A 25,351-nucleotide genomic window follows, 5' to 3' on the forward strand; every position below is an offset into this window, starting at 1 on the left:
CATGGAAAAACTGAACTTGGGCTAACACCTAAACTTCACAATCAAACTGAGGTGAACAATTTAGTAATCACTTCTTAAGTGATAACACATTCTGTCAACAACTGATCATCAATTTCAAACTTGATCAGGCGACGCTGATGCCTCAATTCATGGATGTGATCGAAGATATGGGTCGCAGTGTCTTTCTTAAGTGACGTATGCATATAGGTTCCAGTTTCATAGTGAACTGACAGCTGGAAATGAGTAAGAAAAGCCATAGAGAGACTGTTGAAGTCACTATAGGTACCTCGAGGCAACTCGATGTACCATTTCGTTGCAACCCCTATGAGATTTCTTTAAAAAATTTGTAGGTAGATAGAATCATCAACATACAAATTAGAGGAGTACCAAAGGTGATATGTCATCACGTGGGCTTGTGGATCCTCCACTTTTCCTTCAAAGTTTTGGAGAATTTCTCAGAACTTTCATTGGAACTAGAGGCCAGTAAGGTGAATGAACGATAGGATCATTGGTGAGCCTTGAAACATCTGACAGTTCCAACGTGGCCAAGAATGACACTTGTGTATTAAAAGGCATTTGGGGCTTTTGAACAGACCCAAACTGCGAAATCCCTCCTTGTTGGTAAGGATTTTGACCCCAGAGTGGAGGATTTTTTCCATATGGAATTTTATTTTTCCCCCATTGTAGGTTACCTTTCCCATAGGGAGGATTCTGTCCTGGGTAGACTTGACACTTTCCTACGATAGGCCATTGATAGGCATATGGGTTAAAAGGATGTTGAGCCTATTGAACTTGGACGTAAGGACTTTGAAAATGTTGACCCTAAACATATGGATTTTTCACCTATTGCCCCTGGACATAAGCATTTTGAACCTGTTGCCCTTGGAGATAAGTATTTTGAACCTGCTGCTACAGGAGTTGACCTGGCCTTGAACGGAATGACCTTGCTGATATGGATAGATGGCTTGATGCTATAGAGGCTAGCTCTACTATTGCAAAGGTTGGCCTTGCAAGGACGAAGGTTGGGAGGATTGCTAAACAAACTACATTTGCAGTTGCAAAGGTTGCCGCAACCATTGCAAAGGTTGCCCTTGCTAGAACGAATTTTGACCTTGTTGCTGCAAAGGTAGATGAATAGTTCTTGGATAGTTCCTGAATTGAATATCACCATACCAACTAGGCACAACAAATTGGCCAAGATAAACATAAGGCCCAGCTTGAGGAATGTAAGGCGAGGTAACCAAGGCTTGTGAACCATATGGAACATAAGCCAGTTGGAATGGACCCTGAGCCACCTATGGATGCTAGTATTGGACATTAGCTAACCCGGATGGATCAACAGGGTTAGGAATAACACTATAGAAAGGTTGATTCATTCCAACCATGTGAGTTTGTGATCCACTCACATTGGTTTGGCTTGAAATAATAGTGATATTCAGATCTTTTCCCCCAGGCAGTGGCACAGTTTTTCCACTCACTGGAGGGGTAGAAGAACTTACAGAGACCTTACTTACCGAGACCATCGGTTAAACTAGAAGAGTCAGTTGAAACGAAGAAACAAGAGGATATGGAATGGTAGGTTGAACTGGAACATAAGTGATTGTAGTTCATGCAATCGCTCAAGAGGTCATGTTCTGGATGAATGAACCTAATGTGGGCATGGTGCTAGAAGCCCAGATATGATTATGATACAATGACGAGGCACTGGAGCGCTTGAAACCAACTGAGCTAGAGAGGCATAACCATGTGACAATAAAGGCTCACTAAACTCAAGATAAATGCTAGACAGGATGGCTCCTATGTAAGTGAAACCTTTTGGAGGGAACTCATATGGTTGCTCATCACCCACTTGAGGAGTGTGAGTGGTAGAAACTACCAATTGACTCGGACAGGAGATTGGAATTTCGCCTTTTGACTCAATACAAAACAACTGACGAGAGATGAACATGAACGACGAGACAACTCCAATGGAAAACTAGGCTGATCGTACAAACTATAAGGATGTCATGGAGATACCACAAAAGGGTCTATAAGTAGTCCTTGTGGACTATCAAAAGTCTGAGGACTCTCAGGAGTCTGGATAGGATTATCAGGGGATTTTGGGACAGATTCATACGGTGACCTAGTACCTGATGGAGGTAGACGAGAAGACAAAGTTTGAATACTCAAAACAATTCCAAGTTCAACACCTTGATCCTCAAGCGACTGCGGAAGTTCAGGGAAATTTTCTTCGGATGACCTTCCAAATGGAGGAGAGGAAGAGGAACAAGGAAAACCTAATGGTTCAACCATGATAACTTTGTCTCAAACAAAAGAGAAGAGATATTAATTTCATGGCTTTAAAAATATATTAGGGATAGACTCACAATGTGGTCTAGATAAGACTATCAGGAATGTGATGTGATCATGGACAAAAGAAAAATTGTAAGACATTGAAACAGACTAATTCCTTTTCATGTTTTAAGAGTCAAGAAAAATGCAAAGATGACTCTAGCCTCTTTCGATTTGAACGAGCTCGGAAGGACAAGTGCCCGATGATATTTTAAATTTAAAGAGTCAAAAAGACCAAAATGACTGCTTAGGATAATCTAGGAAAAATTATTACTAGGTAACCATGAACTACAAAATACCTCCCGGTGAACTGAAAAGTATGAGCAGGAAATCTCCTCGAATGTTGTGTTTGGTGTATCACGTTTACAAGGCTGTAGACTTGGCTTCCAGTGGATAAAGGATTGCAAACCTAGTGGGGTATCCCTTTATATACACGATGGTATGGGGAGCACAAGTCCATACTAGCACTGTCTAATGCTGAGGTGAACGACAACTGCTAGGTTTAAAGACACTGCAACATGTCTCTAGACTAGACCTCTAAACGTGAGTGTTTAGTTTCTAATGCGCCTTAAGTTAGTTGAATATATTTTAGAACTTTATCTTGAAATTAAGTATCCATTTTTAGGCCCTATCGATGTCACTTGAAAAAATCTTACGTGCAGCTATATGAGACAAAACTCTTTCAATTCTATGAATGCCTACACCAATTAAGAGAAGAGAAAACAATAAATGCAACAAACAAGCAATCAAAAATAAGATGACTCTTCACTACTTCACTTTTCAAAACAAAATAATGAAAATTCTTTCCACTTCCTACTCTTCTTGTTAGATGCACTTCAACTAGTCCTTTTAAAAATAAAAGAATTTCATTTGATTTCAAATGCTCATGATGATGTAATTCTAGCTTTCAATGATGCCAATTAATGCAACATATCAATGAATCAAACTAGAATGATGTATTTCTTCAATGGAATGCTAAAATGAATCTTTTCACACACACAATTCAATGAATATTCCCAAAAACCCAAACACCAATCAAATGCAAAGCATTAAAAGAAGAACTCCTTTCAAATCAAATGAAAATATTCAACCGGAACCAACCGAGAAATGTGATCTATGCTCAAAAAATAGACCTTCAACAAGAGAAGAGGAAACGAATTTTTTTTTAATTATTCAATTGAAACCAAAGCAAGATAGATGCATAGACTAAACAACGAAATGAACGAAGTAGAAAACCAACAACTTGACTTGATGAGTAGACAAAAAAATTAATGGACAGTGACCTAGATGCCCTAGGGACACAAACCATCCAAAAACTCAAAAAATCAAGTAAGTGTTATCGCTAGTGTCTATGCAAAGCTACTAGTCCCACTAAGACGGATAGCTATCTTAGAAACAAACAGATTAAAGTCACTTGTTCTTCCTTTATGAGAGAGAGATGAGAAAGAAGCAAAGAGTACCAACCTCAGTCTTTTTCTTGGCTTCTTGCTTGTTTCCTTTCCCCTTTGACAGAATCTCGCCACTACTTCCTTACTTGTCCAGCTTCAAAGAGTACCGGTAGATTCATAGCAGCATAATACCATCAAAGCATAGAGATATTTCACTGTAAACAATATAGGATCAGATATATATTAACCATACAAATGCATATAACAAACAAAGTATTCAGAGATACACAAGAACATGGAGGAAAACTCAAATAGCTTTATTAGTAAAAATTCATAGAAGAGAGGATTACAACCACTTGGTCTGACCTAGCACCATACTCCTAGCTTGAAAGCCCTCTTCACCTCACACAAAGAAATATCACCCAACGATGTCTTCAAAGAGAAACCAGTAGCACCTCTTTGCAAATTACCAAATTCCAACCTTTGGATCTCTTGGATGAGGGATCCATTTATAGATATTTGCAGCTGGGTGAGTCAGCTTCTGGGATTTTTATTAGTTTCATCTCTCTGATAGTTCTTGGTTCCACATGGAGATTTTAGATCTCTTACTCATCCCTGGGCGAACTCAGAGAGGCAAGTGCCAAATGAGCAGTTTCTAGAAGATTCTCCAGGTTTCCACCTAACAAACTGCTTGTGCCATTTGTCTACTCTCGCTCATCGCACCCTATAGAAGGGATTTCCAGTACGCATCACACTTTTTACATGTGGAAGGTGAGATGCATCACACCTTTAGCACTGGGCAGTTTGTATGGTCCTGCTTTGAGTAGTTCTGAGTAGTTTTTCATGGAAAGCTTCTGGGAGATGATGTAATCAGCTGACGTTGCTCCTTTAGGGTATGAAACAACACTTTTAGGGACTTAGAAGCCCTTGGTTTATGGACATATGTGATTTGGGGTTGGAGTGCCCAAATATGTCTATAACAATTGCCCCCTAAAGCATGAGGTCGTAAATCCTTTGATGTCGAGTGAAATGCTTTATAGTGAGGATCTGAGGTTTTTCGCACTGGAAGGTGACCTGTAATAAGATACAATACAATACATTATCTTCATAATATTTTCATGATCTAGTTGAGGTGAGCATTCCCATGCTCAACTTGATAAATTCATTTTCATGTACATAGGACAAACAACCATCTGTGTGCAGACTAATGATTCTAGTAGAGCCATCATCCCTTAGTTTGGATGATTATCCATGTAGCAATGATGTACATTTGATGTCTTTATTTTTTTGAATATATCACAGCCCGGATGGATGAAACTAGATCCGGGGTCTTCAAAACTCGTTCAATCTTCGCCCGAAAGTACAAGTCGATCCATGTGAAAAGATGTTCTGATGTCGAACATGGAAGGACATCGTTTGATTACCAGCCAATGATGTAAGTTGTTAACAGACGTGAGAGGAATCACCAATAATGATGATGACCCTCAAGGTACTGCAGTACAATTCACGTGGTGTGAATACATGAATTGATGTCGAACACCACGCAAATTCTTTCAGTTGAAGGCCATTAGTGTAAACCTGTCGCCGGAAGTGAGAAAATTGCCATAGAGGCATGCAAGCTTCAAAGTACTAGAAGGGTTGTTCCCAGGTAAACTTCTTGGATAATGAGTTGATGCTGACAAGAAGTGACCGGTCGTAGGAGGACATTAATGGTTCCCACATCTATGACACGGAACATAGGAAATAATTTTGTAGAGATGAAAACGATCTGATGATACAACGTTCAAGGTGGCGGTCATGAAAGAATGAAGCGTGAAGGTATTGTAGCGGATGAGACACAAGCTGGGTAGGTGAATTCTCTGAGCGACTTCTCTTGAACATATCGGCGACACTGAAATGGATTGGTAGCGTTAACCCCAAAAGTGGATGGTACGGTGGACCAATGGTGATATTACCGGTGAACGGAATAACCCAACCCAACTCAATCATGGCGATGGAGTGAAAGTGTCATGTTCAAGAGCGACTTGCTACCAATAAATTTTCTTCAAGTTTTCTTCCCAATTTTCCCCAGTCATTTCTGACCAGTACCTCTTTATTTTTGTCAAGCTTGAGGAGGATAACATAAGATTGATCTATAATTTTCCCTTCAGGCAAACCCGTCGCTATGATTTAACGAGCCTAGTGACAGTGAAACTCGTTCTTGTCTGAATGGACAAGTTCGTCGCTATTGCTTTTACGAGTTTAATGACAAGGATAACTCAATTCTTTTAAATTTTAGAGAGTCTGAAGAAAGATGGAAATAAGACTCCAATATTCCTTTTTCGTAATATAATCCCTTAAGTCCAAAAAAGTATAAAACAATACGAAAGGGATGACTTTTCGATAGTTTTAATGAGCCGAACAAGACAAACGCTCGATCTTTTTGTGTAATAATCCCTCGGGTCCAAAAAGATTAAAATCTAAAGGAAGGATAGCACTTCCAATCACTTTAATGAGCTGGAGAGGCGAATCACTCAGCAATATTTTCATATTTAATGAGTCAGATGAAAAGAGCTTAAAGGAGACTCATTTTTTGAGGAACAAGTGATGTTTTCAGATAGCAGCTAGTTCCAGGTAAGGTTTGGAACTTTCCAATCACGGAAGTGTAAAAAGGTGGCTAATAGGATCACCCGTCGTAGTTGTTCCTTAAAAAGGGGTAAACAATCAAATGGAGGTGAATGATCGGCAAAAACAGAGTGGAGGTGATGGTAAGAACATGACCAAGGCTCAAAAGCTGATGATAATGCATTCACAAAGATTATTTACCAGAGGTGGGTTCATTTTTTAATGAGCTTAAACTTTGGTGGAACAAATGCTCATTGCTAGGTTTAATTTTTAATGAGCTTGAACTTCGCATAAAACTGCTCGTGCCAGTCATATAATAAGGATGTCTCATCGATAAGTTCATTTTTTAGGGAGATTGCACCATTCAAAATTATGGTCCGACTCCTTTCATTATGTAAGCTAGGAACGACCAATCCTACGAGTTTAAAGGGTTGAGAACCTAAAAACTAAGAAAATAAATGGTCATTTTTCACTTTCATGCCAAAAGGTTTGCATGCCCCCAGGTATAGTGAAGTAGAGTTTCCCAGGTTACCCCTCAATTTGCAGACAAAACATTTGTTCTATCGAGAAAGGCATACCTTATCCTGGTTACCCCTCAATTTGCAGACAAAACATTTGTTCTATCGGGAAAGGTCTACCTTCTACAGAGGTATCTTATTTTTGTCTAATCCCATTTTCCTAAATGGACGGGTGTGTCAGACCAGTCATCTATCCTCTAAGGAAACCTACCCTATACCTAAAGTTTTCCTGTCGAAGCATACCAGGGTGCATGCCACCTGGGTTTCAATCACAACCACCGAATCACTCACACTCATCAGGTGGATGGACTGGAGATTGATGAGACATTCCTTGTGCAAAAAGGATTGTTAGGGATGGCATTTGACTATTAGCTATGTGTAAATAGGGGAATGAAAGTTGGTCTACAAGCTGTACCACTCTGCCTCCATGCGGAAAACACATTACTCGAAAGAGTGAGGAGACGATGGCTCCCATGCTATAAATGTAGTCGCGCCCAAGGAGTAGATTGTAATCTAAAGGTCCATGGACTACCATCATGTTCAGTTATAGGAAAACTTGGAAGGATCCCTAATGGTCGTCTGGTTCCTTTATCGAAGCCTGTCACATATCGCATCCCAGGCAAAAGCAGGGGCGAACCAAGTGCTTTCCAAGCAGTCGAGGAAATGATACTCACAAAAGCCCCTTCATCAATGATTGTACCAACCATGACCATTTTGTAAGTTTGCACTATGATTCGAAATGGTACATTAGATGGTAAATGGGGTCTACCTAGTAGATTCCAATCGAAGGAAATGACTAGGTTTCTTGGAGGTGGGACCGAATAAACGATCAGATACAAATCTGATGAATTTCCTTCCTGCTGTAAAGGAATGGGCAGATTTCCCCCATGTTCATCGGAGTCTGTGTTTACAAAAAGAATTTGAATGTTGTCATTCTCATTCTCTTCGGTGACTGTATCATCTGAAGGTAAATCCTCTGAAGTCAAGATGGGGTCGAATTCCATCTCGACTTATTGAATTTGGTCTGATGTGGACTTAGAGGGTCTATCTTCAATGATAGGTGCTTCAACCGACTCCAAAGGTGGGTTAGTTAGATTTTCAACTAGCAATGGATTCGGCAAGAGTTTCATGTACCCAGGAGGGAGTCGCTATGGTGATACAGGATGATTATCCAAGACTCTTTTAGCTTCGTCCAGGAAGGGACAATGGTGGGGGGAATGGTCACCTTCACACAGTCTACAGGGAAATTTAGATTTCCCTTTCTATCAAGTGACTTCGCTTTCACTAGTTGACGGTGTATTTTCAACATGATCGTCAGAGGTTGACGACACCAGATTGTGCAAACGGGGAGACCAGTCCCTTAGGATCCATGGGATGCAAGGACAATCTCAGTGATAGTGGTCTCCCTTTCAGATGACACATGGAGATTTAGGTTTGGACGGTGTAGTGTGTGGATTTTCACTAGGCGATGCACGGTTGCCCCTTTTTTCTGTTGGCTCCTTCTTCTTCTTCTCCTTCCCCTTCTTCTTCTTCTTCTCAGTTACTTGGTTTTTAGTTTTACTATTTTTACCAACCAAAGAGGAAGAAGGAGAGGGAGAGACAAACGAAGTAGAAGGTTGGGGGGGAACTCTGGTATCATTTAGTTGCTGATTCAATTGTTCATGAATTACGGTTCTTTGAATGACAGAGGTCAAGAAAGGCCATATCGGCAGGCCAATTGTCAGTCTTGGAAGGGACAATGTGGCCATATGAGGTGCACCAACATCTCCCCAAGAGGAGAAAGGGCTAGGACTTCCCCCAAGGGGAAATCCTTGGTTGGTGGACTCCATTTTCTCATCTTAAGACCAACGAGGGAACAGTGACATTATTCTGATTAAAATAAATTTTAGACGCTTAGACACAACTTGCTTTTTCAATTTTTAAGAGTCGAGAAAAAGCTAAAGATGATTCTAGTCGCCTTCAATTTTTAATGAGCCTAAAGTGACAAGTGCTCAGATGGACCTTTTCCTTTAAGGAGTCTGAAAAGGAACGAAAGAGGGATTACCAAACCAATTGCAAAACTGCAGAATACATTTTACGGTACGGCAGTCAATCTTCCTGAATGCCGTGTTCAGTGCATTGCGATCAATAGGGCGGCAGACATGGCTTCCTAAGGATAAAGGATATAGCCTATTGTTGTCTCCCAATATATACTCAATGGTACGTGGGAGCACAAGTCCGTACTGGCACTTGTCGTCTCAAAGAGGAGGAATCACCCAACCTATGATGAAAAAAACATTTAGCAGGCTTTACGACGCCGAAATATGTCTCTAGCCTAGACTTCTAGATGTTGTGCATTAGGTTCCAAAGCATTTTTATGTTCATTAAATTTATTTTACAGTTGATCTTTCTTAAGAAATTTTCCTTTCAGGTTCACCACGTGATGTAGATATACAAGTCCTAAAATGCAATCTAAGATGATAAATAGTCGTTTAATCTTCTTTTTGCAATGAAAATCCTAGCTACTAAGGAAAGAGAAATGAAATCCTTTCAACATAGAGCAGAGAGCGCACACTAGATGCACTGTCCTAAATCAAAATCAACAAGCAATCTAAAAGAAAATGCAAGTTCATGTATTTGTTTTCCTCTTTCTTAATGTGTGAATTACAAAAATAATGCTAAATACAAATCTGAATCTTCTTTCAAAGCGACAGTACTAATGATTTTCTTTTCAAAAAAACGAAAGGAAGGCAAGATGACACTTTGCGATTTTGAATTGAAAACTGCTTTCGACACTTGAAATACTTATAAATTTAGATCAAATACAAGAGTAACAGTAAAATCGACTATCAAGAACAATGAGATTCTTTCCTTTGACTGAAAACGACACTTGCCACACTTCCAAATCAAAAGACGACAGTTCGATTAAGCTACTTCTTTGTAAAAGAGAACTGTAAATGGCGCACAATACATAAAAACATTCACAATTATTTGTACAATAGAGGTTGGATGATGCAAAGAAGGGGTTTAAACAATGGTCTACTGATCACAGACATCAAAACTCTTGAATAAAATTGAAGACAGTGAAGAAAAAACCAAAATCTGGAGGCAGATCTAGTCTTGTCTAATCATCGCACCTGTAACACAGGAAATAGGGATGCATCCCACCTACTGCACATGGGAGGTGCGATGAATCCATATTTCCTAAAGGAGAGGGTGCGATGGTCAAGGAATGAGACTTTAACTTAGTTTTTGGTCACAGTTTGCAGTTTAGTTCAGGGATTTAGGCCGAGCAAATGATAGTCAGTAACTACAAAGTATAGGGCTGATCTAATGAGGTTACTCAAGCTACCTATAGGGCACTTAGGATGTTTGCAAGTCAATTGTTCAGTTCATAAACAAACCTGGAGATTGATTGAAGCAACGTTGATCAACTTTGCACTTGCATAGCAAACGCAATTCGAAGGCTAGCTGGCTTAACTTCAGGCTTCATCTGTGGTTTATGAATCAAACAATTAGAGACAAGCAATCAAACTAATCACTCCCCAGCTTAGTCACCATTTTTTTATCGGGAAATATAGTGTCTATGCAGAGCTACTAGTCCCACTAAGATGGGTAGCTATCTCAGAAACAAACAGATTAAAGTCACCTGTTCTTCCTTTACGAGAGAGAGATGAGAAAGAAGCAGAGAGTACCAACGTCAGTCTTTCGCTTGGCTCCTTGCTTGTTTCCTTTCCCCTTTGATAGAATCTCACCACTGCTTCCTTACTTGTGCAGCTTCAAAGAGCACCGGTAGATTCATAGCAGCATAATACCATCAAAGCATAGAGATATTTCACTGTAAACAATATAGGATCAGATATATATTGACCATACAAATGCATATAACAAACACAATATTCATAGATACACAAGAACATGGAGGAAAACTCAAATATATTTATTAGTAAAAATTCATAGAAGAGAGGATTACAACCACTTGGTCTGACCTAGCGCCATCCTCCCAGCTTGAAAGCCCTCTTCACCTCACACAAAGAAAGATCACCCAACAATGTCTTCAAAGAGAAACCAACAACACCTCTTTGCAAATTACCAAATTCCAACCTTTGGATCTCTTGGACGAGGGATCCATTTATAGATATTTGTAGCTGGGTGAGTCATCTTTTGGGATTTTGATTAGTGTCATCTCTTTGATAGTTCTTGGTTCCACATGGAGATTTTAGATCTCTTACTAATCCCTGGGTGAACTCAGAGAGGCAATTGTCAAATGAGCAGTTTCTAGAAGATTCTCTGGGTTTCCACCTAGCAAACTTCTTGTGCCATTTGTTTTCCCTCGCTCATCACACCCTATAGAAGGGCTTTCTAGTATGCATCACACTTTTTACATGTGGCAGGTGAGATGCATCACACCTTTAGCACTGGGCAGTCTTATGGTCCTGCTTTGACCAGTTCTGAGTAGTTTTTCATGGAAAACTTCTGGGAGATGATGTAATCAACTGACCTTGCTCCTTTAGGGTATGAAACAACACTTTTAGGGACTTAGAAGTCCTTGGTTTATGGACATATGTGATTTTGGGTTGCAGTGCCCAAATATGTCTGTAATAGTAAGGCAATCTCAAACCAATCAAGAAAACAAATCAACCTAAAAAAGAATTCTAGCTAGGGAGAATATAGGAAAACAAGCCAAGAAACAAAAATTATGAGGACAAGACACACTGGCAATGATTTAGGAGGAACCCTAATTTTAACCTACAGGCATTGGCGTGACTGTCTAACTAGAAACACACACCAAAAGGGGCCGTGGTGCGACTGTTCAAAAGAAACTCACGCTAGTTGGCGCGACTGTTAGAAAATTAACAACACTGATCAAGGGATCTAAGGAAAAAAAAAAAAATTCCACAAACCAGAACCAGATCTGTCACTCTCAATTCAAGTATCAAAGCAACAGATGACTTGAAGTACAGATTACCAAATAGAAAGAGTGAAACAAGAAAAGTTGTCACAAATCATGAAATGAAAAAACAATCCAAAGAGAGGGATGGATCCCTAGTATGGTCACCAATTTGTGGGGTAGGAAGATTCTCTCTGCAGACATAGACAATCCCTCTAGCCCAAGGGAGAGGGTCTAGCCAAAGAAAAGTCAATCTAATACAAGTTTCCTTAGATTGAGAATGGATAATATCCTACCTCTTGTATTGATAATCCTTGTTCGATGAAGTCCTTGTTCCTTTGCTCAAGCAATCAACTCCTTAGTGTCAATCAATCACCTGAAACAATGAGACCAGAAACCAAAGAACACATGATAGCATACAAAGTATTCAATCTACTTAAGAGGCTAAGGAGTCTTCAGCTACCAACTAACATATGCAATTGATATAGGAAACAACATATAATTTGTATTATTGATAAGACAAAAAGGAAAGTACAACCTGCGCCTTAGCGTTGCAGGTTTCCTTTGACGTGTTTGGGTTCGAGCAGCACTATTAGCATCTCATGATTCACCCTCAAAAAGATGGAAGTTCATGGTTTCTTCCTCTTTTCTCCAAAGCAAAAACTACAAGCTTATTCTCCCTTCACACACACAAACTAGAAGACTAAGGTTCTCACGATGGCTATCAATATTTGCATATTATTCCAGACCATTCATTAGCTAGCTGAGGTTGGAAAATGAGGAGTTTATATAGCTTTGATAGAGGGGAAATGGATCCTCTTATGATGGGAGAGGCCTTATCCCTTTTGGTTTGTTCCATTTTAATAGGGGAAAGGAGCCCAAAGAGTGTCCCTCAGCTCTATCTTTCTCAACCATTTACCAGACTTCCGTTCACGAAGCTTCTAGACCTAGAAGCTTCGAATCCATTTTTAAAAACTTGCTAAAATAGGGTTAGCATTGGTCATAAATGGCTTACCAATGCCATTCGATGCTAGGTCCAGTGTTAGACTCTTTAAATTAGCTCAGGGAAGAAATTCAATGCTAGCGCTGGTCTTGAAAACTAAGTTTGAAGGAATATTCTTGGGAAATGATGTAAGAGGGAAGTGTTCTACAGATGAAGAGGGATGTAATGACATGTTCTTCATGGCAGGGGAACAAATGAGGGTCACTGTAAAGGTCCTCCAGGATCGAGGAATGGGGAGTTCAAGGACAGTGACAAAATGCTGTGTAACAATGCCTATGCATAGTTCTATGGAAAAATGAAAAAAATAAAGTAAAGGTGAAAGAAGAGAAAGTATTCCTGCGTAGAGGGGTGAAGTAAGAAACTTTGTTAGGGTTTCTTCTAGGCTCACTAGCAGTGGCACAATGTTTGTGTTCCTAAAGTGACTTTGTCAGGGTACTGTCTAGGCCTACTTGTAGTGGAGCAACACCAGAGATGAAAAATAAGACTTTGACATTTATTTTCACTTGTGTATCTCTATAGTCCTCATCCCCAATCGAAACAAATTAGTCTGACTTGTCTTCGTTACGTGTTTCATCGACAAAGAGAATGGTAGGGATTATATCTTTAATGCAAGATAAGTAAAAAGGCTATGGTAATCGATGAATTGAAAAATACTTCTTAAAGAGTCAGACCTGTTTTTTCGATTCTTTGATTTTGGAGCCTTCCTTTCAGTTTACATGAGACTAGCTTTGACTTTCGTCAAGTATTCATGATTTGATCAAGAAATATATTTTTATTTTGTGTTTCTATATGATTTGTTTTCATACTTAACTAATATTTTTGAGTTATAAGAAACCTTCTACCTTGATCTTGTAGCAATTGTGGGACTCCCTCCATAAACTGTACAATCCATGAGGGAAAGCTAGTCTTGATGATGGAAATTTACAACACTGATGGGAAGCTCAATCTTGAGCTTTAGAATTGTATAATCATGGATGGGAGGCCAACACTAAGCTCAGAATCTATGCAATCCATTCCTTGAGCTCAAAAACTATGAAATGCACTGAGCAGGGAAGTTCTCCAGTTCTCCAGAATTGTGTAATCTTCCTTGGTAGTGTGCATGGAAAGTTTCCCGAAAAAGAAAAAAGAAAAAATTTAAAAAGAGAAAAAACAATCCCTAGAAAATAGGGATTCATCATTAGTTTCCTGAAGGTGGCACAATCCCTATGTTTAGAAATTTCCACGAAGTGTCACTTTTTCCTTGATTTTAGGCATGCATATCTGTTGAGCCTCAACCTTGCACTCACTTAGCTATCTTTCCAACAGCCTTTTCCCATTCACTTCTTCCTTTTTTCATCTTTTCCTCCATTAACTTGTTCAAATTATTGCATTACATGTCTTTTTATCATGGTTTGTTAACTATGCTAATGTGTGACTGTTTGATTAGAATTTTGGAACATATACAGCAATTCCGCAGCTGTTCAGCCATTCCGCAGCTGTTCAGCAATTCCGCAGCTACTCAGAGATTCCGCAGCCTTTTTGTTGTTTGATATACTCCACGTGTCTTCTCAAGGAACGGTCCACATGGGCATGTTGGGATGAATGTACACATGGATCGTATGCTATTGGTTGAGCCAAACCAGTCACGTATGCCCTTGGTCAACGCAGGTGTTCCCTCGGTCAAACGGTCAAGTTCTAAACGGTGGCATGAGAGCCGTGAGCAGCTGGGACACGGAACCGTAGCTGGCACTTCCTCCACGCCACGAAGACAGCTAAAGACAGAATCCAAACATATATTTACTTCCCATGATGACCGTTTCCCTCAAAAGTGCACGGAGTTGCCTGCGTGTTGCTGCACAAGTTAATTAGTTAAGACTGCGTGTTGTTGCGTAGTTAATTAGTTAGGTTGTAGTTGCTTAATTCACGCAGAGGGTAGTTTGCCTCTGTGCTTATAAATAAAGCGTGTGCCAATGCTTATAGATTAGCTTTTTGAATATTGTAATTGCTGCGCTGATTTTGTTATCAAAACTCTGTTTTAGAAGGCTGTTTCTACATCACTTTTTCACTGTATTTTGACATGCTGGTTTTATAAAAAGAAGACTGTTTCTGTTCACCTTCTCGTAGCTGGTCTTTTAGCTGGTTGCGTGGATGGAGGGCCCCCATCTATGACAGCCCGTGTACATAGTGTTTGATTTCATTTTCCTGCCTTCAACAATTTTTATTTCTTTCATCATGTATAATAGTTTACCATTTGATTTCATGTCATTTCATTTCCAGCTTTTATTTTAAACTGATCAGTATTGTTTTCTGCAGGTTTTTAGCCCGGGATTGTGTGTTTTGTGTATTTGCTTTATATCTGATGGTATTTTCAGTTGTCATATTCATAGTTGCTGCCTTTACTTTGATTTTCTAGCTTAACTTCTAGCTTAGTTTCTCAAGCTGTATGCTAACACATTGATGTTCTCTTTATCATAAGTTGTTCATCTTTAAGAGATCAGAATACTAATAAATTACAGCTTGCTTTGAGTAGCTTTTGGCTTATATCACTAACTCTTTCTTCACTTGTTACACATAACAATGTATGTTGGAAGCAGAATGCTGGAGAAAGGCACAGTGGTGTTATAATTTGTCATTTAGAGCTTTATCACTTTTTAGACTTATCTCTAACTACTTCCTAATCGTGTTTTACATAGTACCATATGTTGGAAGCAGAGAGTTAGGAAGAGATGAACATTATCATTGGTTTTTAAAGTGATTTTCTTATCTTTTTATTTGCAGCAACATGAGTAGTGACTAGTGCCATTAGAAAGTGGTTCTTTGCTTTCAGTTCATTTCAAGTTATTTATTTCAAGCTCTTTCTTTGCAAAGTTTAGAAGGTAGTTAGAAACCACCAGCAACACACACTCACTCATTTAGAAATCACCTTACACACACTATCACTCATCTGTTTATAAAATCATCACTCCATCAAGTTAAATTGACCACAAACAACACCCCCAAACGAAAAAAAGATCTAAGAGGTTGCTTAAGTACATATAGTACACCTTCACTTCATCAGCTTACGAGCTCCTGGTTGACAATTTATGATAGCAATTTAGACAACACTAAATTGACTAAACAATATCATAAACCTCAATATGCCCAAATCTATTTAATAGATGCCTCTAGAGATCATTTTTACATTTGATCTTTGATATCTAGCATTCCCCAAGAGATAAAGGAACTTTTGGTGGAGTTTGCATCGCTTTTTCGGGTGAGTTTTGATTTTGTCATCTTTTGCCGCCTTTCTTTTGATTTTTGTCGTCTTTTGCCACCTTTTCTTTGTCTTTTTTTCATTTCGCTTCCATGTGTGATATTTTTTTTGTTTCTCATCTTCATCATCATACTTGAAGACCAATTTAAACTAAGAAAAATCTCAATTTCTCCTTGTTACAACTTTTGTTAACATATCTGTAGGATTCTAGCTAGTTTGTATCTTTTCTAGCTTCAACTATCCATCTTCCAACACTGACTGTATGAAATGGTACTTGAGTTGTATATGTTTATCTTGGAATGAATTCTGAGTTTTTTTACAATATGAATGACACTCTAGCTATCATTTTATAACCTACCCAATTCCTGCTTCTTACCCAATTCATCCATAAACCTTTGTAACCAAATCATTTCTTTACTACCCTCTGTAGTAGAAATGTTTTACAATTTTGAAACCCAACTAACAGTTGTTCCACCTGTTGTAGCTATTTCTTACACTAAACAAGGCTACAATTTTTTCAAAAATCGCCATTTTATTCACTAGCTAAATCATCTGGCATATACAAATTTTAATGGCAGAATGGTTGTCAGGTTAGTTTTTAATAATTAAAAAAAAAAATACTTAATTTTACACAAAATATATAATTTTTATTTTATTTAAAAATAAAATTATTTAAAACAATATCTACTCATTCTCTAAGGCACACCAAGCAATTAAACTAGAACCCAAGACAACACACAATACAAGCACCTGGTCACGATACAGAGGAGCATAGATAATGCATAATTTGTTAACAAGGTTTGGAACTGTCGACACATATAAAACACAACAAATCATGTAACTTGACAAATGTGGGATATTTGCCATATTAAAAAGAAAAAGAATAAAAGCACCGTGAGCTCAGGCCAACACATCAAGCTACAAGCTAAGGAGGAGTCGACCAAAGTCGGTTTTGGGCCAACATATGATGATGTATGCTTGCAGGTTTAGTTAGTTTTAATAAGGAGGGTTTTCATTCCAATACCCAAAGCGTTTTAAACACCAGCAACTAGTAATATCCATTAGTGACTTGTCCAAGGGTCTCAACTACTCACAAGCCATAATGAATTTCTCTTGGAGCTGTAACCTACCCTTATCACAAAAGAAGGAGGGCACACTTACCATTATTGTTTCTTCAGATTGAAAGCCAAAAAACTTATGTAGTTTAAGAATCTTGTTGTGGGAACTTCCCTATAGTGTGCTTACAGCAGAAAGTTGCTTTGTATAGGAAGCATGGGCATATTTTTTTCAAAGGAAAGTGCGTAACAAAAGGAAGTAGTAGCATGTGCAACATTGTGATCAATAGAAGGGAGTCACAACAGTGAATGATTGAACAATGTGTTTGTAAAGGAATTTCTATCGATCTTCAGGTATTTTTCTATATCTGGTTGGCGCAGTTTCTTCATACACTAGTAGAAAATGATAAATTAGTCAATAGGTGAATAAAAAAGTTAGTGACCACAACTTTTCCAAGTGAAATACTACCAAAAATGAGAAATGTTAAGTGACCAAACTAAAAACGACTAACATAAATCACTAATTTAGTCACGGGTTAAAATATGTGACTAGCTAATAAGTAATGCAACTAAAACTGACTAACATGAATGACTAATTTAGTCTAAGAACAAAATTACAACTACCTACCAAGTACTGCAATAATATGAATCAATTTTTTATGTTAGTCATCTTAATTGTATCAAGCAATCTAAACTTACAAATGATAGGGGATTGAAAGGTTGTTAAAGATTGGTTGAAAGGTTATACTTCCTTAAACACTTCTTCATCCTCACATCATGTATAGGTGATCCAACTTTGAATTATTTATCTCTAATAATTTGTAATTTTAAAAGTATATTTTTTAATAAAAAAATATTTTATGTATTTTTTAAAAATCTATTCATTGAATCTAATTGGATCTAGTTCTAATTTGAAATTAAATTAAAGAGAAATTTTAATTTTTAAGAATACAATATCAAATAAAAACTAATTTAATTTCATATTAACCAACCTAGATCCATCTTAACCCCGGATATATCAAGCACGGAGAGGGATCCAATCTCTCGTGGTGATTTTTTTTTTTCTAGTGAAAACTTGAGGAAATGTTTGCGTCTAGAGATATAGGATCCCTCTCGACACTTGATAGTTATAGGGTTAATATGGATCTAGGTTGGTTATATAATACTATATAATATCTATATTTGTATTTGTGTCTGTTTGTTATTCCCTCTCTCTATCTCACCCCCAAACATACACACACTGTCTCTCCCTCCTTTCCCCTTCTCTATCTCTCTCTCTCTTCTCCTTCTGTCCCTCTATATCTATATCCTTTTCTCTATTCCCTTCGGCTCTCCTCTCTCCCTCACTCTCTCTCCATGATTCCCTTGTCACCCCCGTTCTCTCTCCATCTTTCTCCCTCTATGTTTTTCTTATTCCCTCCCTCTCCCATCCCTCCAATTCCATCTCTCTCTTCTTATCTCTATCTCCCTTCCTCTCTATCCCTTATCTCCCACCGCCCTTTATCTCTCCCACCCAAATCACTCTCCCTTTCTCTATATTCTATCCAACTCTGTCACTATCTCCCCCCTCCTATCCTTCTCCATCTCTATGTCTCCATATATCTCCCTTCCCCTTCTCTCCCTATCTCTATCCTCTCCTCTTCTTTCTCTTCCCTCCTCTCCTCTCTCCCTCACTCTCTCTCCATCTATCCCTTTTCACTCCTCTCTCTCTCCACCTCTATCTCTCTATGTCTTTGTTATTTCCTCCCTCTCTCTCCCACTCCAACTCCAACTCTCTCTCTCTCTCCTCTCTCTTCCTTCCTCTTTCTCCCTCTCTCCCACCTCACTCTCTCCCCCCCCATCACTCTCTTTTTCCTCCAAAATTTTCACTATCTCCCTCTGTCTCTCCACCCCCTCTCCAATTCTCTTAAATTTGATAACATCGTATTGTGTTTAAGAAACTATCTAAATTAAAAAACTTAATTGTTTGTAAAATATCAAACCTATATTTTGGATCAATCATGTCAAAGAGAATAAAATAATGAAAAACTTTTAAAAAGCATGCACTATATTTAATCTATTATAATTAGTCAATTTGCTTGCTCTCATCCCTTGGATCCTTGGCTAAGATGGAAAACCTTAATTTAATTTCTAAGGGAATATTTTTACTATGAAATAAGTTATGGTTTTTTGGCATGTGGTATTGATAAGCCATGGTATTTGCCCATGGTATTGTAACAAAACCGATTTACAAGTTAATATCCATGGGAAAGATAGGGGTGAATATCCATGGTTAACAACCTTGTCATATTGTTATAAAATATTTTGATTGTGAAATAATTTATGTTTTTTGGGCTTGTGGTATTGATAATCCATGATATTGACCCATGGTATTGTAACAAAGGCTATTTTTTACAAGTTAATAATATATACAGTAATGTGGGGGTGAATATATCCACGGTTAAGAATCTTGCCATATTGTTATAAAATATTTTGGTTGTGAAAAAAGTTATGGTTTTTTGACTTGTAGTATTGATAAGCCATGGTATTGTAACAAAGCCTATTCACAAGTTAATAACAAAATCAAAATATAACAATTTGAATTTTATTACTTTTATTAATTTAACATTTTATTATTAATTGAGGCCATATTTAAATTTTTACACTCATCCCAGTATCATTTTTAACTTCTTCTTTTTCTTTTCAATTAACATCTTACACAAAAATAACAAATTCTTATTAAAAATAAATCATCTAACCCAATTTCAATTTATATATTTTATTTTATTTTATAAATATTTCTTTTACTTTTTCCATTATAAATATTTCTTTTCTTTTTCATTTCAAGTTTAGCATTGGGTTCAAATAAAATATTCACGGATTACAACATCACATGGTAGCACTGCATGTTTCTTTTTCTTGTTGATATTTGCGTGGAAATTCCTAAATAAGGAATACCATCAATGTGATTTATGGATTTCATGGGATTCGAACCCCAGATGGAGTTTGCATGGGAAGCACCTTAGGAGAGCATCAACGATTAAATTGAGGAAGGACAAGATCATTGGTGTGGAGATTTTGGCCATTTGTACATGGTTAAGAATTTGGACTCTAGAGAGTTCTTCCTGTTGTCATTATGACACAGGTTTAGCGCTATGGGACAGGTGTTGTCCTTGATGGAAACTCACTCTGGTGACAGATCTTAGTTCAGGCTCTCAGAATGAAGGAAAAATATATATACAGGGGTTCATCGTGACCAAGCCATGTATACACGCGGGATTGTTGATCAAAAGTCGCGTATGCGTATGCACACACTTTCATGCACAGAAAAGCGCGTACATGTGGGAAAGCTTATTTTTGGGTCCGTGGTATTTAGACCTATGGTTTTGGACCATGGTATCTCGTCCGAAGTGTTGATCCCATGTATTGGGTCCATGGTATTGATTTGTTATGGTTTTGGACCGTGGTATTGTGAAAGGCCTAAGACTATATAAGAGGAAGGAGATCATTAGGCAAGGTCACGATCTGAATTATTGAATATCTGATAAAGTGCTAGATCTGGAATATAGGTGATTAAGGTTAATATGCAGAGTTGGATCTGAACGAAGGAGGAACCTAAGTGCAAAGAAAAGGATAAGTTCTATTGATGGGTCAAAATCTTAAGACTTGAGTAATAGCATCTTTGTATCAATTTGATCTATTATATGTGGCGCACTCTTGATCTATAAATCTGATAATTTGGGTTAACTAATGTCTGAATATTTGAAGGAGTGAATTGTCTTTATATAGTTGTACGTAGGTTCAGTGAAGCGAAGGCACATATACACGCCGTTTTTGTAAGTCAAAAGTGCGTATACGTAGGTTGGCCTTAACACAGAAGTGTATGCACGCAGGTTTCTAAATATTGAAGTAGCGTACGTCTCTTAAATTATGTTCTAGTTTCTTCTATTGATTACTGCAGTGATTTGGTTCAGAATTGGTGTATGGTTATTGTTACTCTGTTCTGGGTATAGCTGTCAGAGAAGTGTCTATTTGTTTCAGTTTTAATTGGTGAAAAGGAGATTGTTTGATGCAGAAAGTCTTGATGTTTGATTGATGTTATTCATGGATCCAGTCTGAAAATTTATGAAACGTGGTCCCTGGAAGAAAGAGAAGGTTGTAGCCTTCTATAGGTCAGCACCTACGTACTAGTACCTCAGTTATTACAAGAGCTAAGGGGGTTGTAGCTCCCTTCCAGGAAAGGCTGGAAAACGGGAGAAGGTTGTAGCCTTCTACAGGTTGAAGCCTGCGTACTGGTATAAGTCTGAACCAGTACAGAAACATTGTAAAAAGAAGTTTCTAATTAAAAGAAGATAGAGACGAATTGCAGCAGGTGATTTTCACCCACATTGGGTTTCCACCTTATATCTTGTGTTCTTATGTGTGATTGTCTTCTGCTCTGTCTTACTGTTCCTAGTTATTGTTTATATGATTCTGATGCACAGATTAATGATCAACATCTGTAGAATAAATTAAATTATAAGTCTGCATGGTATATGTTGTTTTCCTTATCTGTACCTACAAATATACGCAGTTTTCTCTAACTGAAGTAGTGTATATGATCTGGGTGTGAAATAAAAATAATTGACTTGATAATACTGATTCACCCCCCCCCTCAGTATTATTTACAACACTTCCTTTTTACTAAAGATGATTTTTGCTCTTATGGGTGAAAAAATTGGAGGGTTTATATCATCAAAGCATAAATTTCATCTAGAGTTGAGGGTTTAATGATTATGATAATGCAGATCTTGATTGCAGCCGACAATTCATCAAAAGACAATGCACAAGTAAGCATTTTTTATGTCCTTATTGTATAAAGGGTTTAATGATTATGATAATGCATGTCATTATTGTACAAAGGGTTTAATGATTATGATAATGAAGATCTTGATTATGGCCAACAATTCATCAAAAGAGAATGGACAAGTAAGCATTTTTCATGTCCTTATTGTAGATATCAGTTCGCTCCTCCCTAAATTTTCTAGGGTCAGAGTTCATGAAATTTTATTTTTTCTTTTCACCTTTTTTTTAGTGGTTTATTCTTTGTGCAATGGACTCTACCATGCCCAAATTCAAAGGGCTTGAGTGATGCAAGAAAATTTTCTTGTAGGATGCAAATACTAGACCTTCCTCAAACTTTGTTACATCAAATTAAAAATTCTTGTAATCATTAACATAAAATATTTTCTGTTTCATCCTTAGATTATCATATCGATGCCTACAATTTTAAACCATGCTACTATATTTTAAGTAGAATATACTTAGATCCAATAAACCTTACAACTCTCCAAAGCTTAGGTTAATTTCAGCCAAAAAGAAAGAACCTAAATAACTTTTGCAAATTAGACTCAATGCTTACAGACAATGATTAAAAATGGAAGAACCCAAATGGTCTAATAAATTTTACCCACCCATCAATTTCCAATACCTTTTCTATTATTCTGAACCTAAACAGAGAGAGTAGACAAAGAAGAGGATCCTAGATGAGGTGGACCTTGACCTCCTTGATACTTTTCAAAAGTTGGGCATGCCCTTAACTAGAAGAAGAGATTGACCAACGTTGTTGTAGATGTTTTTGATAGTGTTTTCATTATTACCATGAATAGGTAGACTCTATAGATAGTTGAGGTTATCTTTTGTTCGTTATAAGAGGTAATTCAAGAGTATCTTGATCTAGTTAGGAAGTAGCTTGGCAGGGTTGTACCTCTTGCTGATAACTATTATGCTGCATTGTAATTTTTTATTTTTAGTGATAGCTCCTTCTATTAAATCTTCAAGCACACTTTGTCGCCCATGGAAATATCCACTTATTTTAGGATGAATGAGATGGAGACTAGGCAGTTTGAGAGGAATATTATTGTTGTAGATGAGAGGAGTTATGTGACATATATTGAAGGATGCGTTGCACCATTTTATGACACCAATCATATCCATGCCATAGTAGTGGATCTCTATTGCACCGAGGGAGTAATGATAAAGTATTCCGCTGTAAAAAATTGGTATGTCGGGGATGAGGAATGCATACGTGGGATTTATAAATTTATTATGAAAATAGGTTTATGCGATGGAGACAAATCAAGGATCTCATGGACCTAAGTAGAGATTGGTTTGAAAATCATCTGGGAGTACTCAAGTATTGTTTTGAAAGGTGATGATGCAATTGGAGAGTTCTATTATGTTGCCTTGAAAAATAATTATCAATAGGGGGGGACAAAGATGATCAATAAAGGGAAGAATTACAAGATTAGGATTGTTTATAAAATTATATCTATAGGCAATTCAAGGAACTACTACAGAGGATTAGTGAAGGTGCAACCAAATTCTCATAATGCGAGGAATTTTTCACAGTGTGATTTGATGCTCATCAGTGACCAGGCAACTGCAAATACTTTTCGTTACATTCAGGTACAATTTGAGTTTAATTCTAAAGTCTCTAATTTCATTTATTGATAGTCCTTCTTGTATCCTTGTATCTCTTAATTTCATTGTGGTAGGATTGGAATGGGTTAAAAAATCACGCATATCATTGAGTAAAATAGACACCCACATGTCACTACATGTCATTATGCATACTCTCTATTTCTGATACAATTAGAAGTGATATATATGATGTGTGCACAACTAAAAATCCTAGCATGCATGATGAGTCCAGTCTTAGCATGGAAATTGAAACGAAGAATCATAAAATATCAATAAATTTGTGACATAAGGTAAAAAACACAATAAAATAATTTACGCCAACATTTTCTATTTAGTGCAAGATACTACAAATATTTCATAATTTTCAGCGATGGTGGATGTCATGAAGATGCCCTCAAGCAAAGTTACTGACTTGAAGATAAGATGGTTAGTGCAACTATTTACTTTAAATATGCTAAATTTAGGTAATTAAAACAATTTTGAAAATAACTAGAAACACCACCCAGGCTAAATTTAGGTAATTAAAACAAGTTTGAAAATAACTAGACACACCACTCCTGCTTATTTTAAGTACGCTAAATTTAGGAAATTAAAACAAGTTTTAAAATTACTAGAAACACCACCCCCACATCAGTTTATTTCCCGTTTTACAAGATAATATTGAATAAAATTATGAGCACTTCCATTTAAATTGACCGTACATAAAATAACAAATAAGGTTAATGCTTTTAAAATCTATATCGATCATTAAATATAAGATATGACAAGGATGGGTCATAATTTTAAAGGCTATATCCATCACCAACTATAAGATAAGATTTAATGTGATGAGAAATTTTTTGTCTTGATATAACATGTAAACGTCATATTACTTAACTCATGTATATTGTATCCTATTATGCATAGAAATATGGAAGGGGAATGAGTAAGCATTTTTACAATGTTGGTGAAGAACCAATTCAATTCTATTTTTGGTGGAGTATTAAGTTATTAACCAAAGATAAAAAAACGATAGTCTCTTAAATGACTGAAAAATGATATTTAGAATGTTATATAGAAGTTACATTTCACGTAGCTATATCTACCCTAACGTAACTATAATATTCCAACTCCATTTTTTTATATAGAAGTTACATTTCATGTAGCTATAGAAGTTAAATTTACGTGTTTTAGGTAGAAGTTATATTTTACATATCTATATCTACCTTGACATAACTATAATATTAAAACTCCATTTTTTTCACACTTTCAACATTTTAAATATTTGTCTATTTTAGTGTGATTATGCAATTAAATAGTTGATATTGTTTAAGACATCTCCTATTTGCAACATTTTCAATTCTTAAGTGGGATCTTGGGTAGGTTTTTTTTACTACCATATATCATGTTTTAAGTAGATGGTGTTTTACAATTCACTCAAGAGACTTTAAGAGAAACCTTGAATTGCATGCTTGTTTCGATTATACATCTAATATTTGCAACCTTTTCCACGTGAAGAACCCAATAGACCATGTTGAACATGAATAAAGTACCTCAAAAATTGGGGAATATTAGTTATTATATTTCCAAAGGGGGATATATCCAGAGAAGGTAATGACAGCTATCGTAAATGGCTTTTGTTAGGTTGTATTTAATGAAATCCCACTAGAATTTGCTACTAAAGTAAATCAATTGATGAATTTGAATCTTGAAGGTAGCGTTGAATAGGTGTTGCAAGGTATCTCTATAACACTATATATACATGGTTCTAATTCCATGAGATGGTGTCTCAATAACACTATTGTCCAATGACAGGTGCCAAATGTAGATAGCTTTCTCATGTCCTAAAGGTAAATCGTATCATTATATTTCTATGAAATCTCAAAATGTGTTCAAAGTTTGTCTTAGATAAGGAAATATGTATGTACTC

General features: G+C 37.1%; 1 pseudogene; it reads left to right on the forward strand.

The window, feature by feature from the left end:
- The first annotated feature begins 952 nt into the window (after positions 1-952).
- On the forward strand, positions 953-25,149 carry LOC149192083 (iron-sulfur cluster assembly SufBD family protein ABCI8, chloroplastic pseudogene; annotated as a pseudogene).
- The last annotated feature ends 202 nt before the right edge of the window (positions 25,150-25,351 follow it).

The sequence above is a fragment of the Pinus tabuliformis genome, chromosome 2_2, assembly GCF_031772625.1.
Source record: "Pinus tabuliformis cultivar Carrire ecotype Pingquan chromosome 2_2, CPIR1, whole genome shotgun sequence".
In the NCBI taxonomy this organism is placed as follows: Eukaryota; Viridiplantae; Streptophyta; class Pinopsida; order Pinales; family Pinaceae; genus Pinus; species Pinus tabuliformis.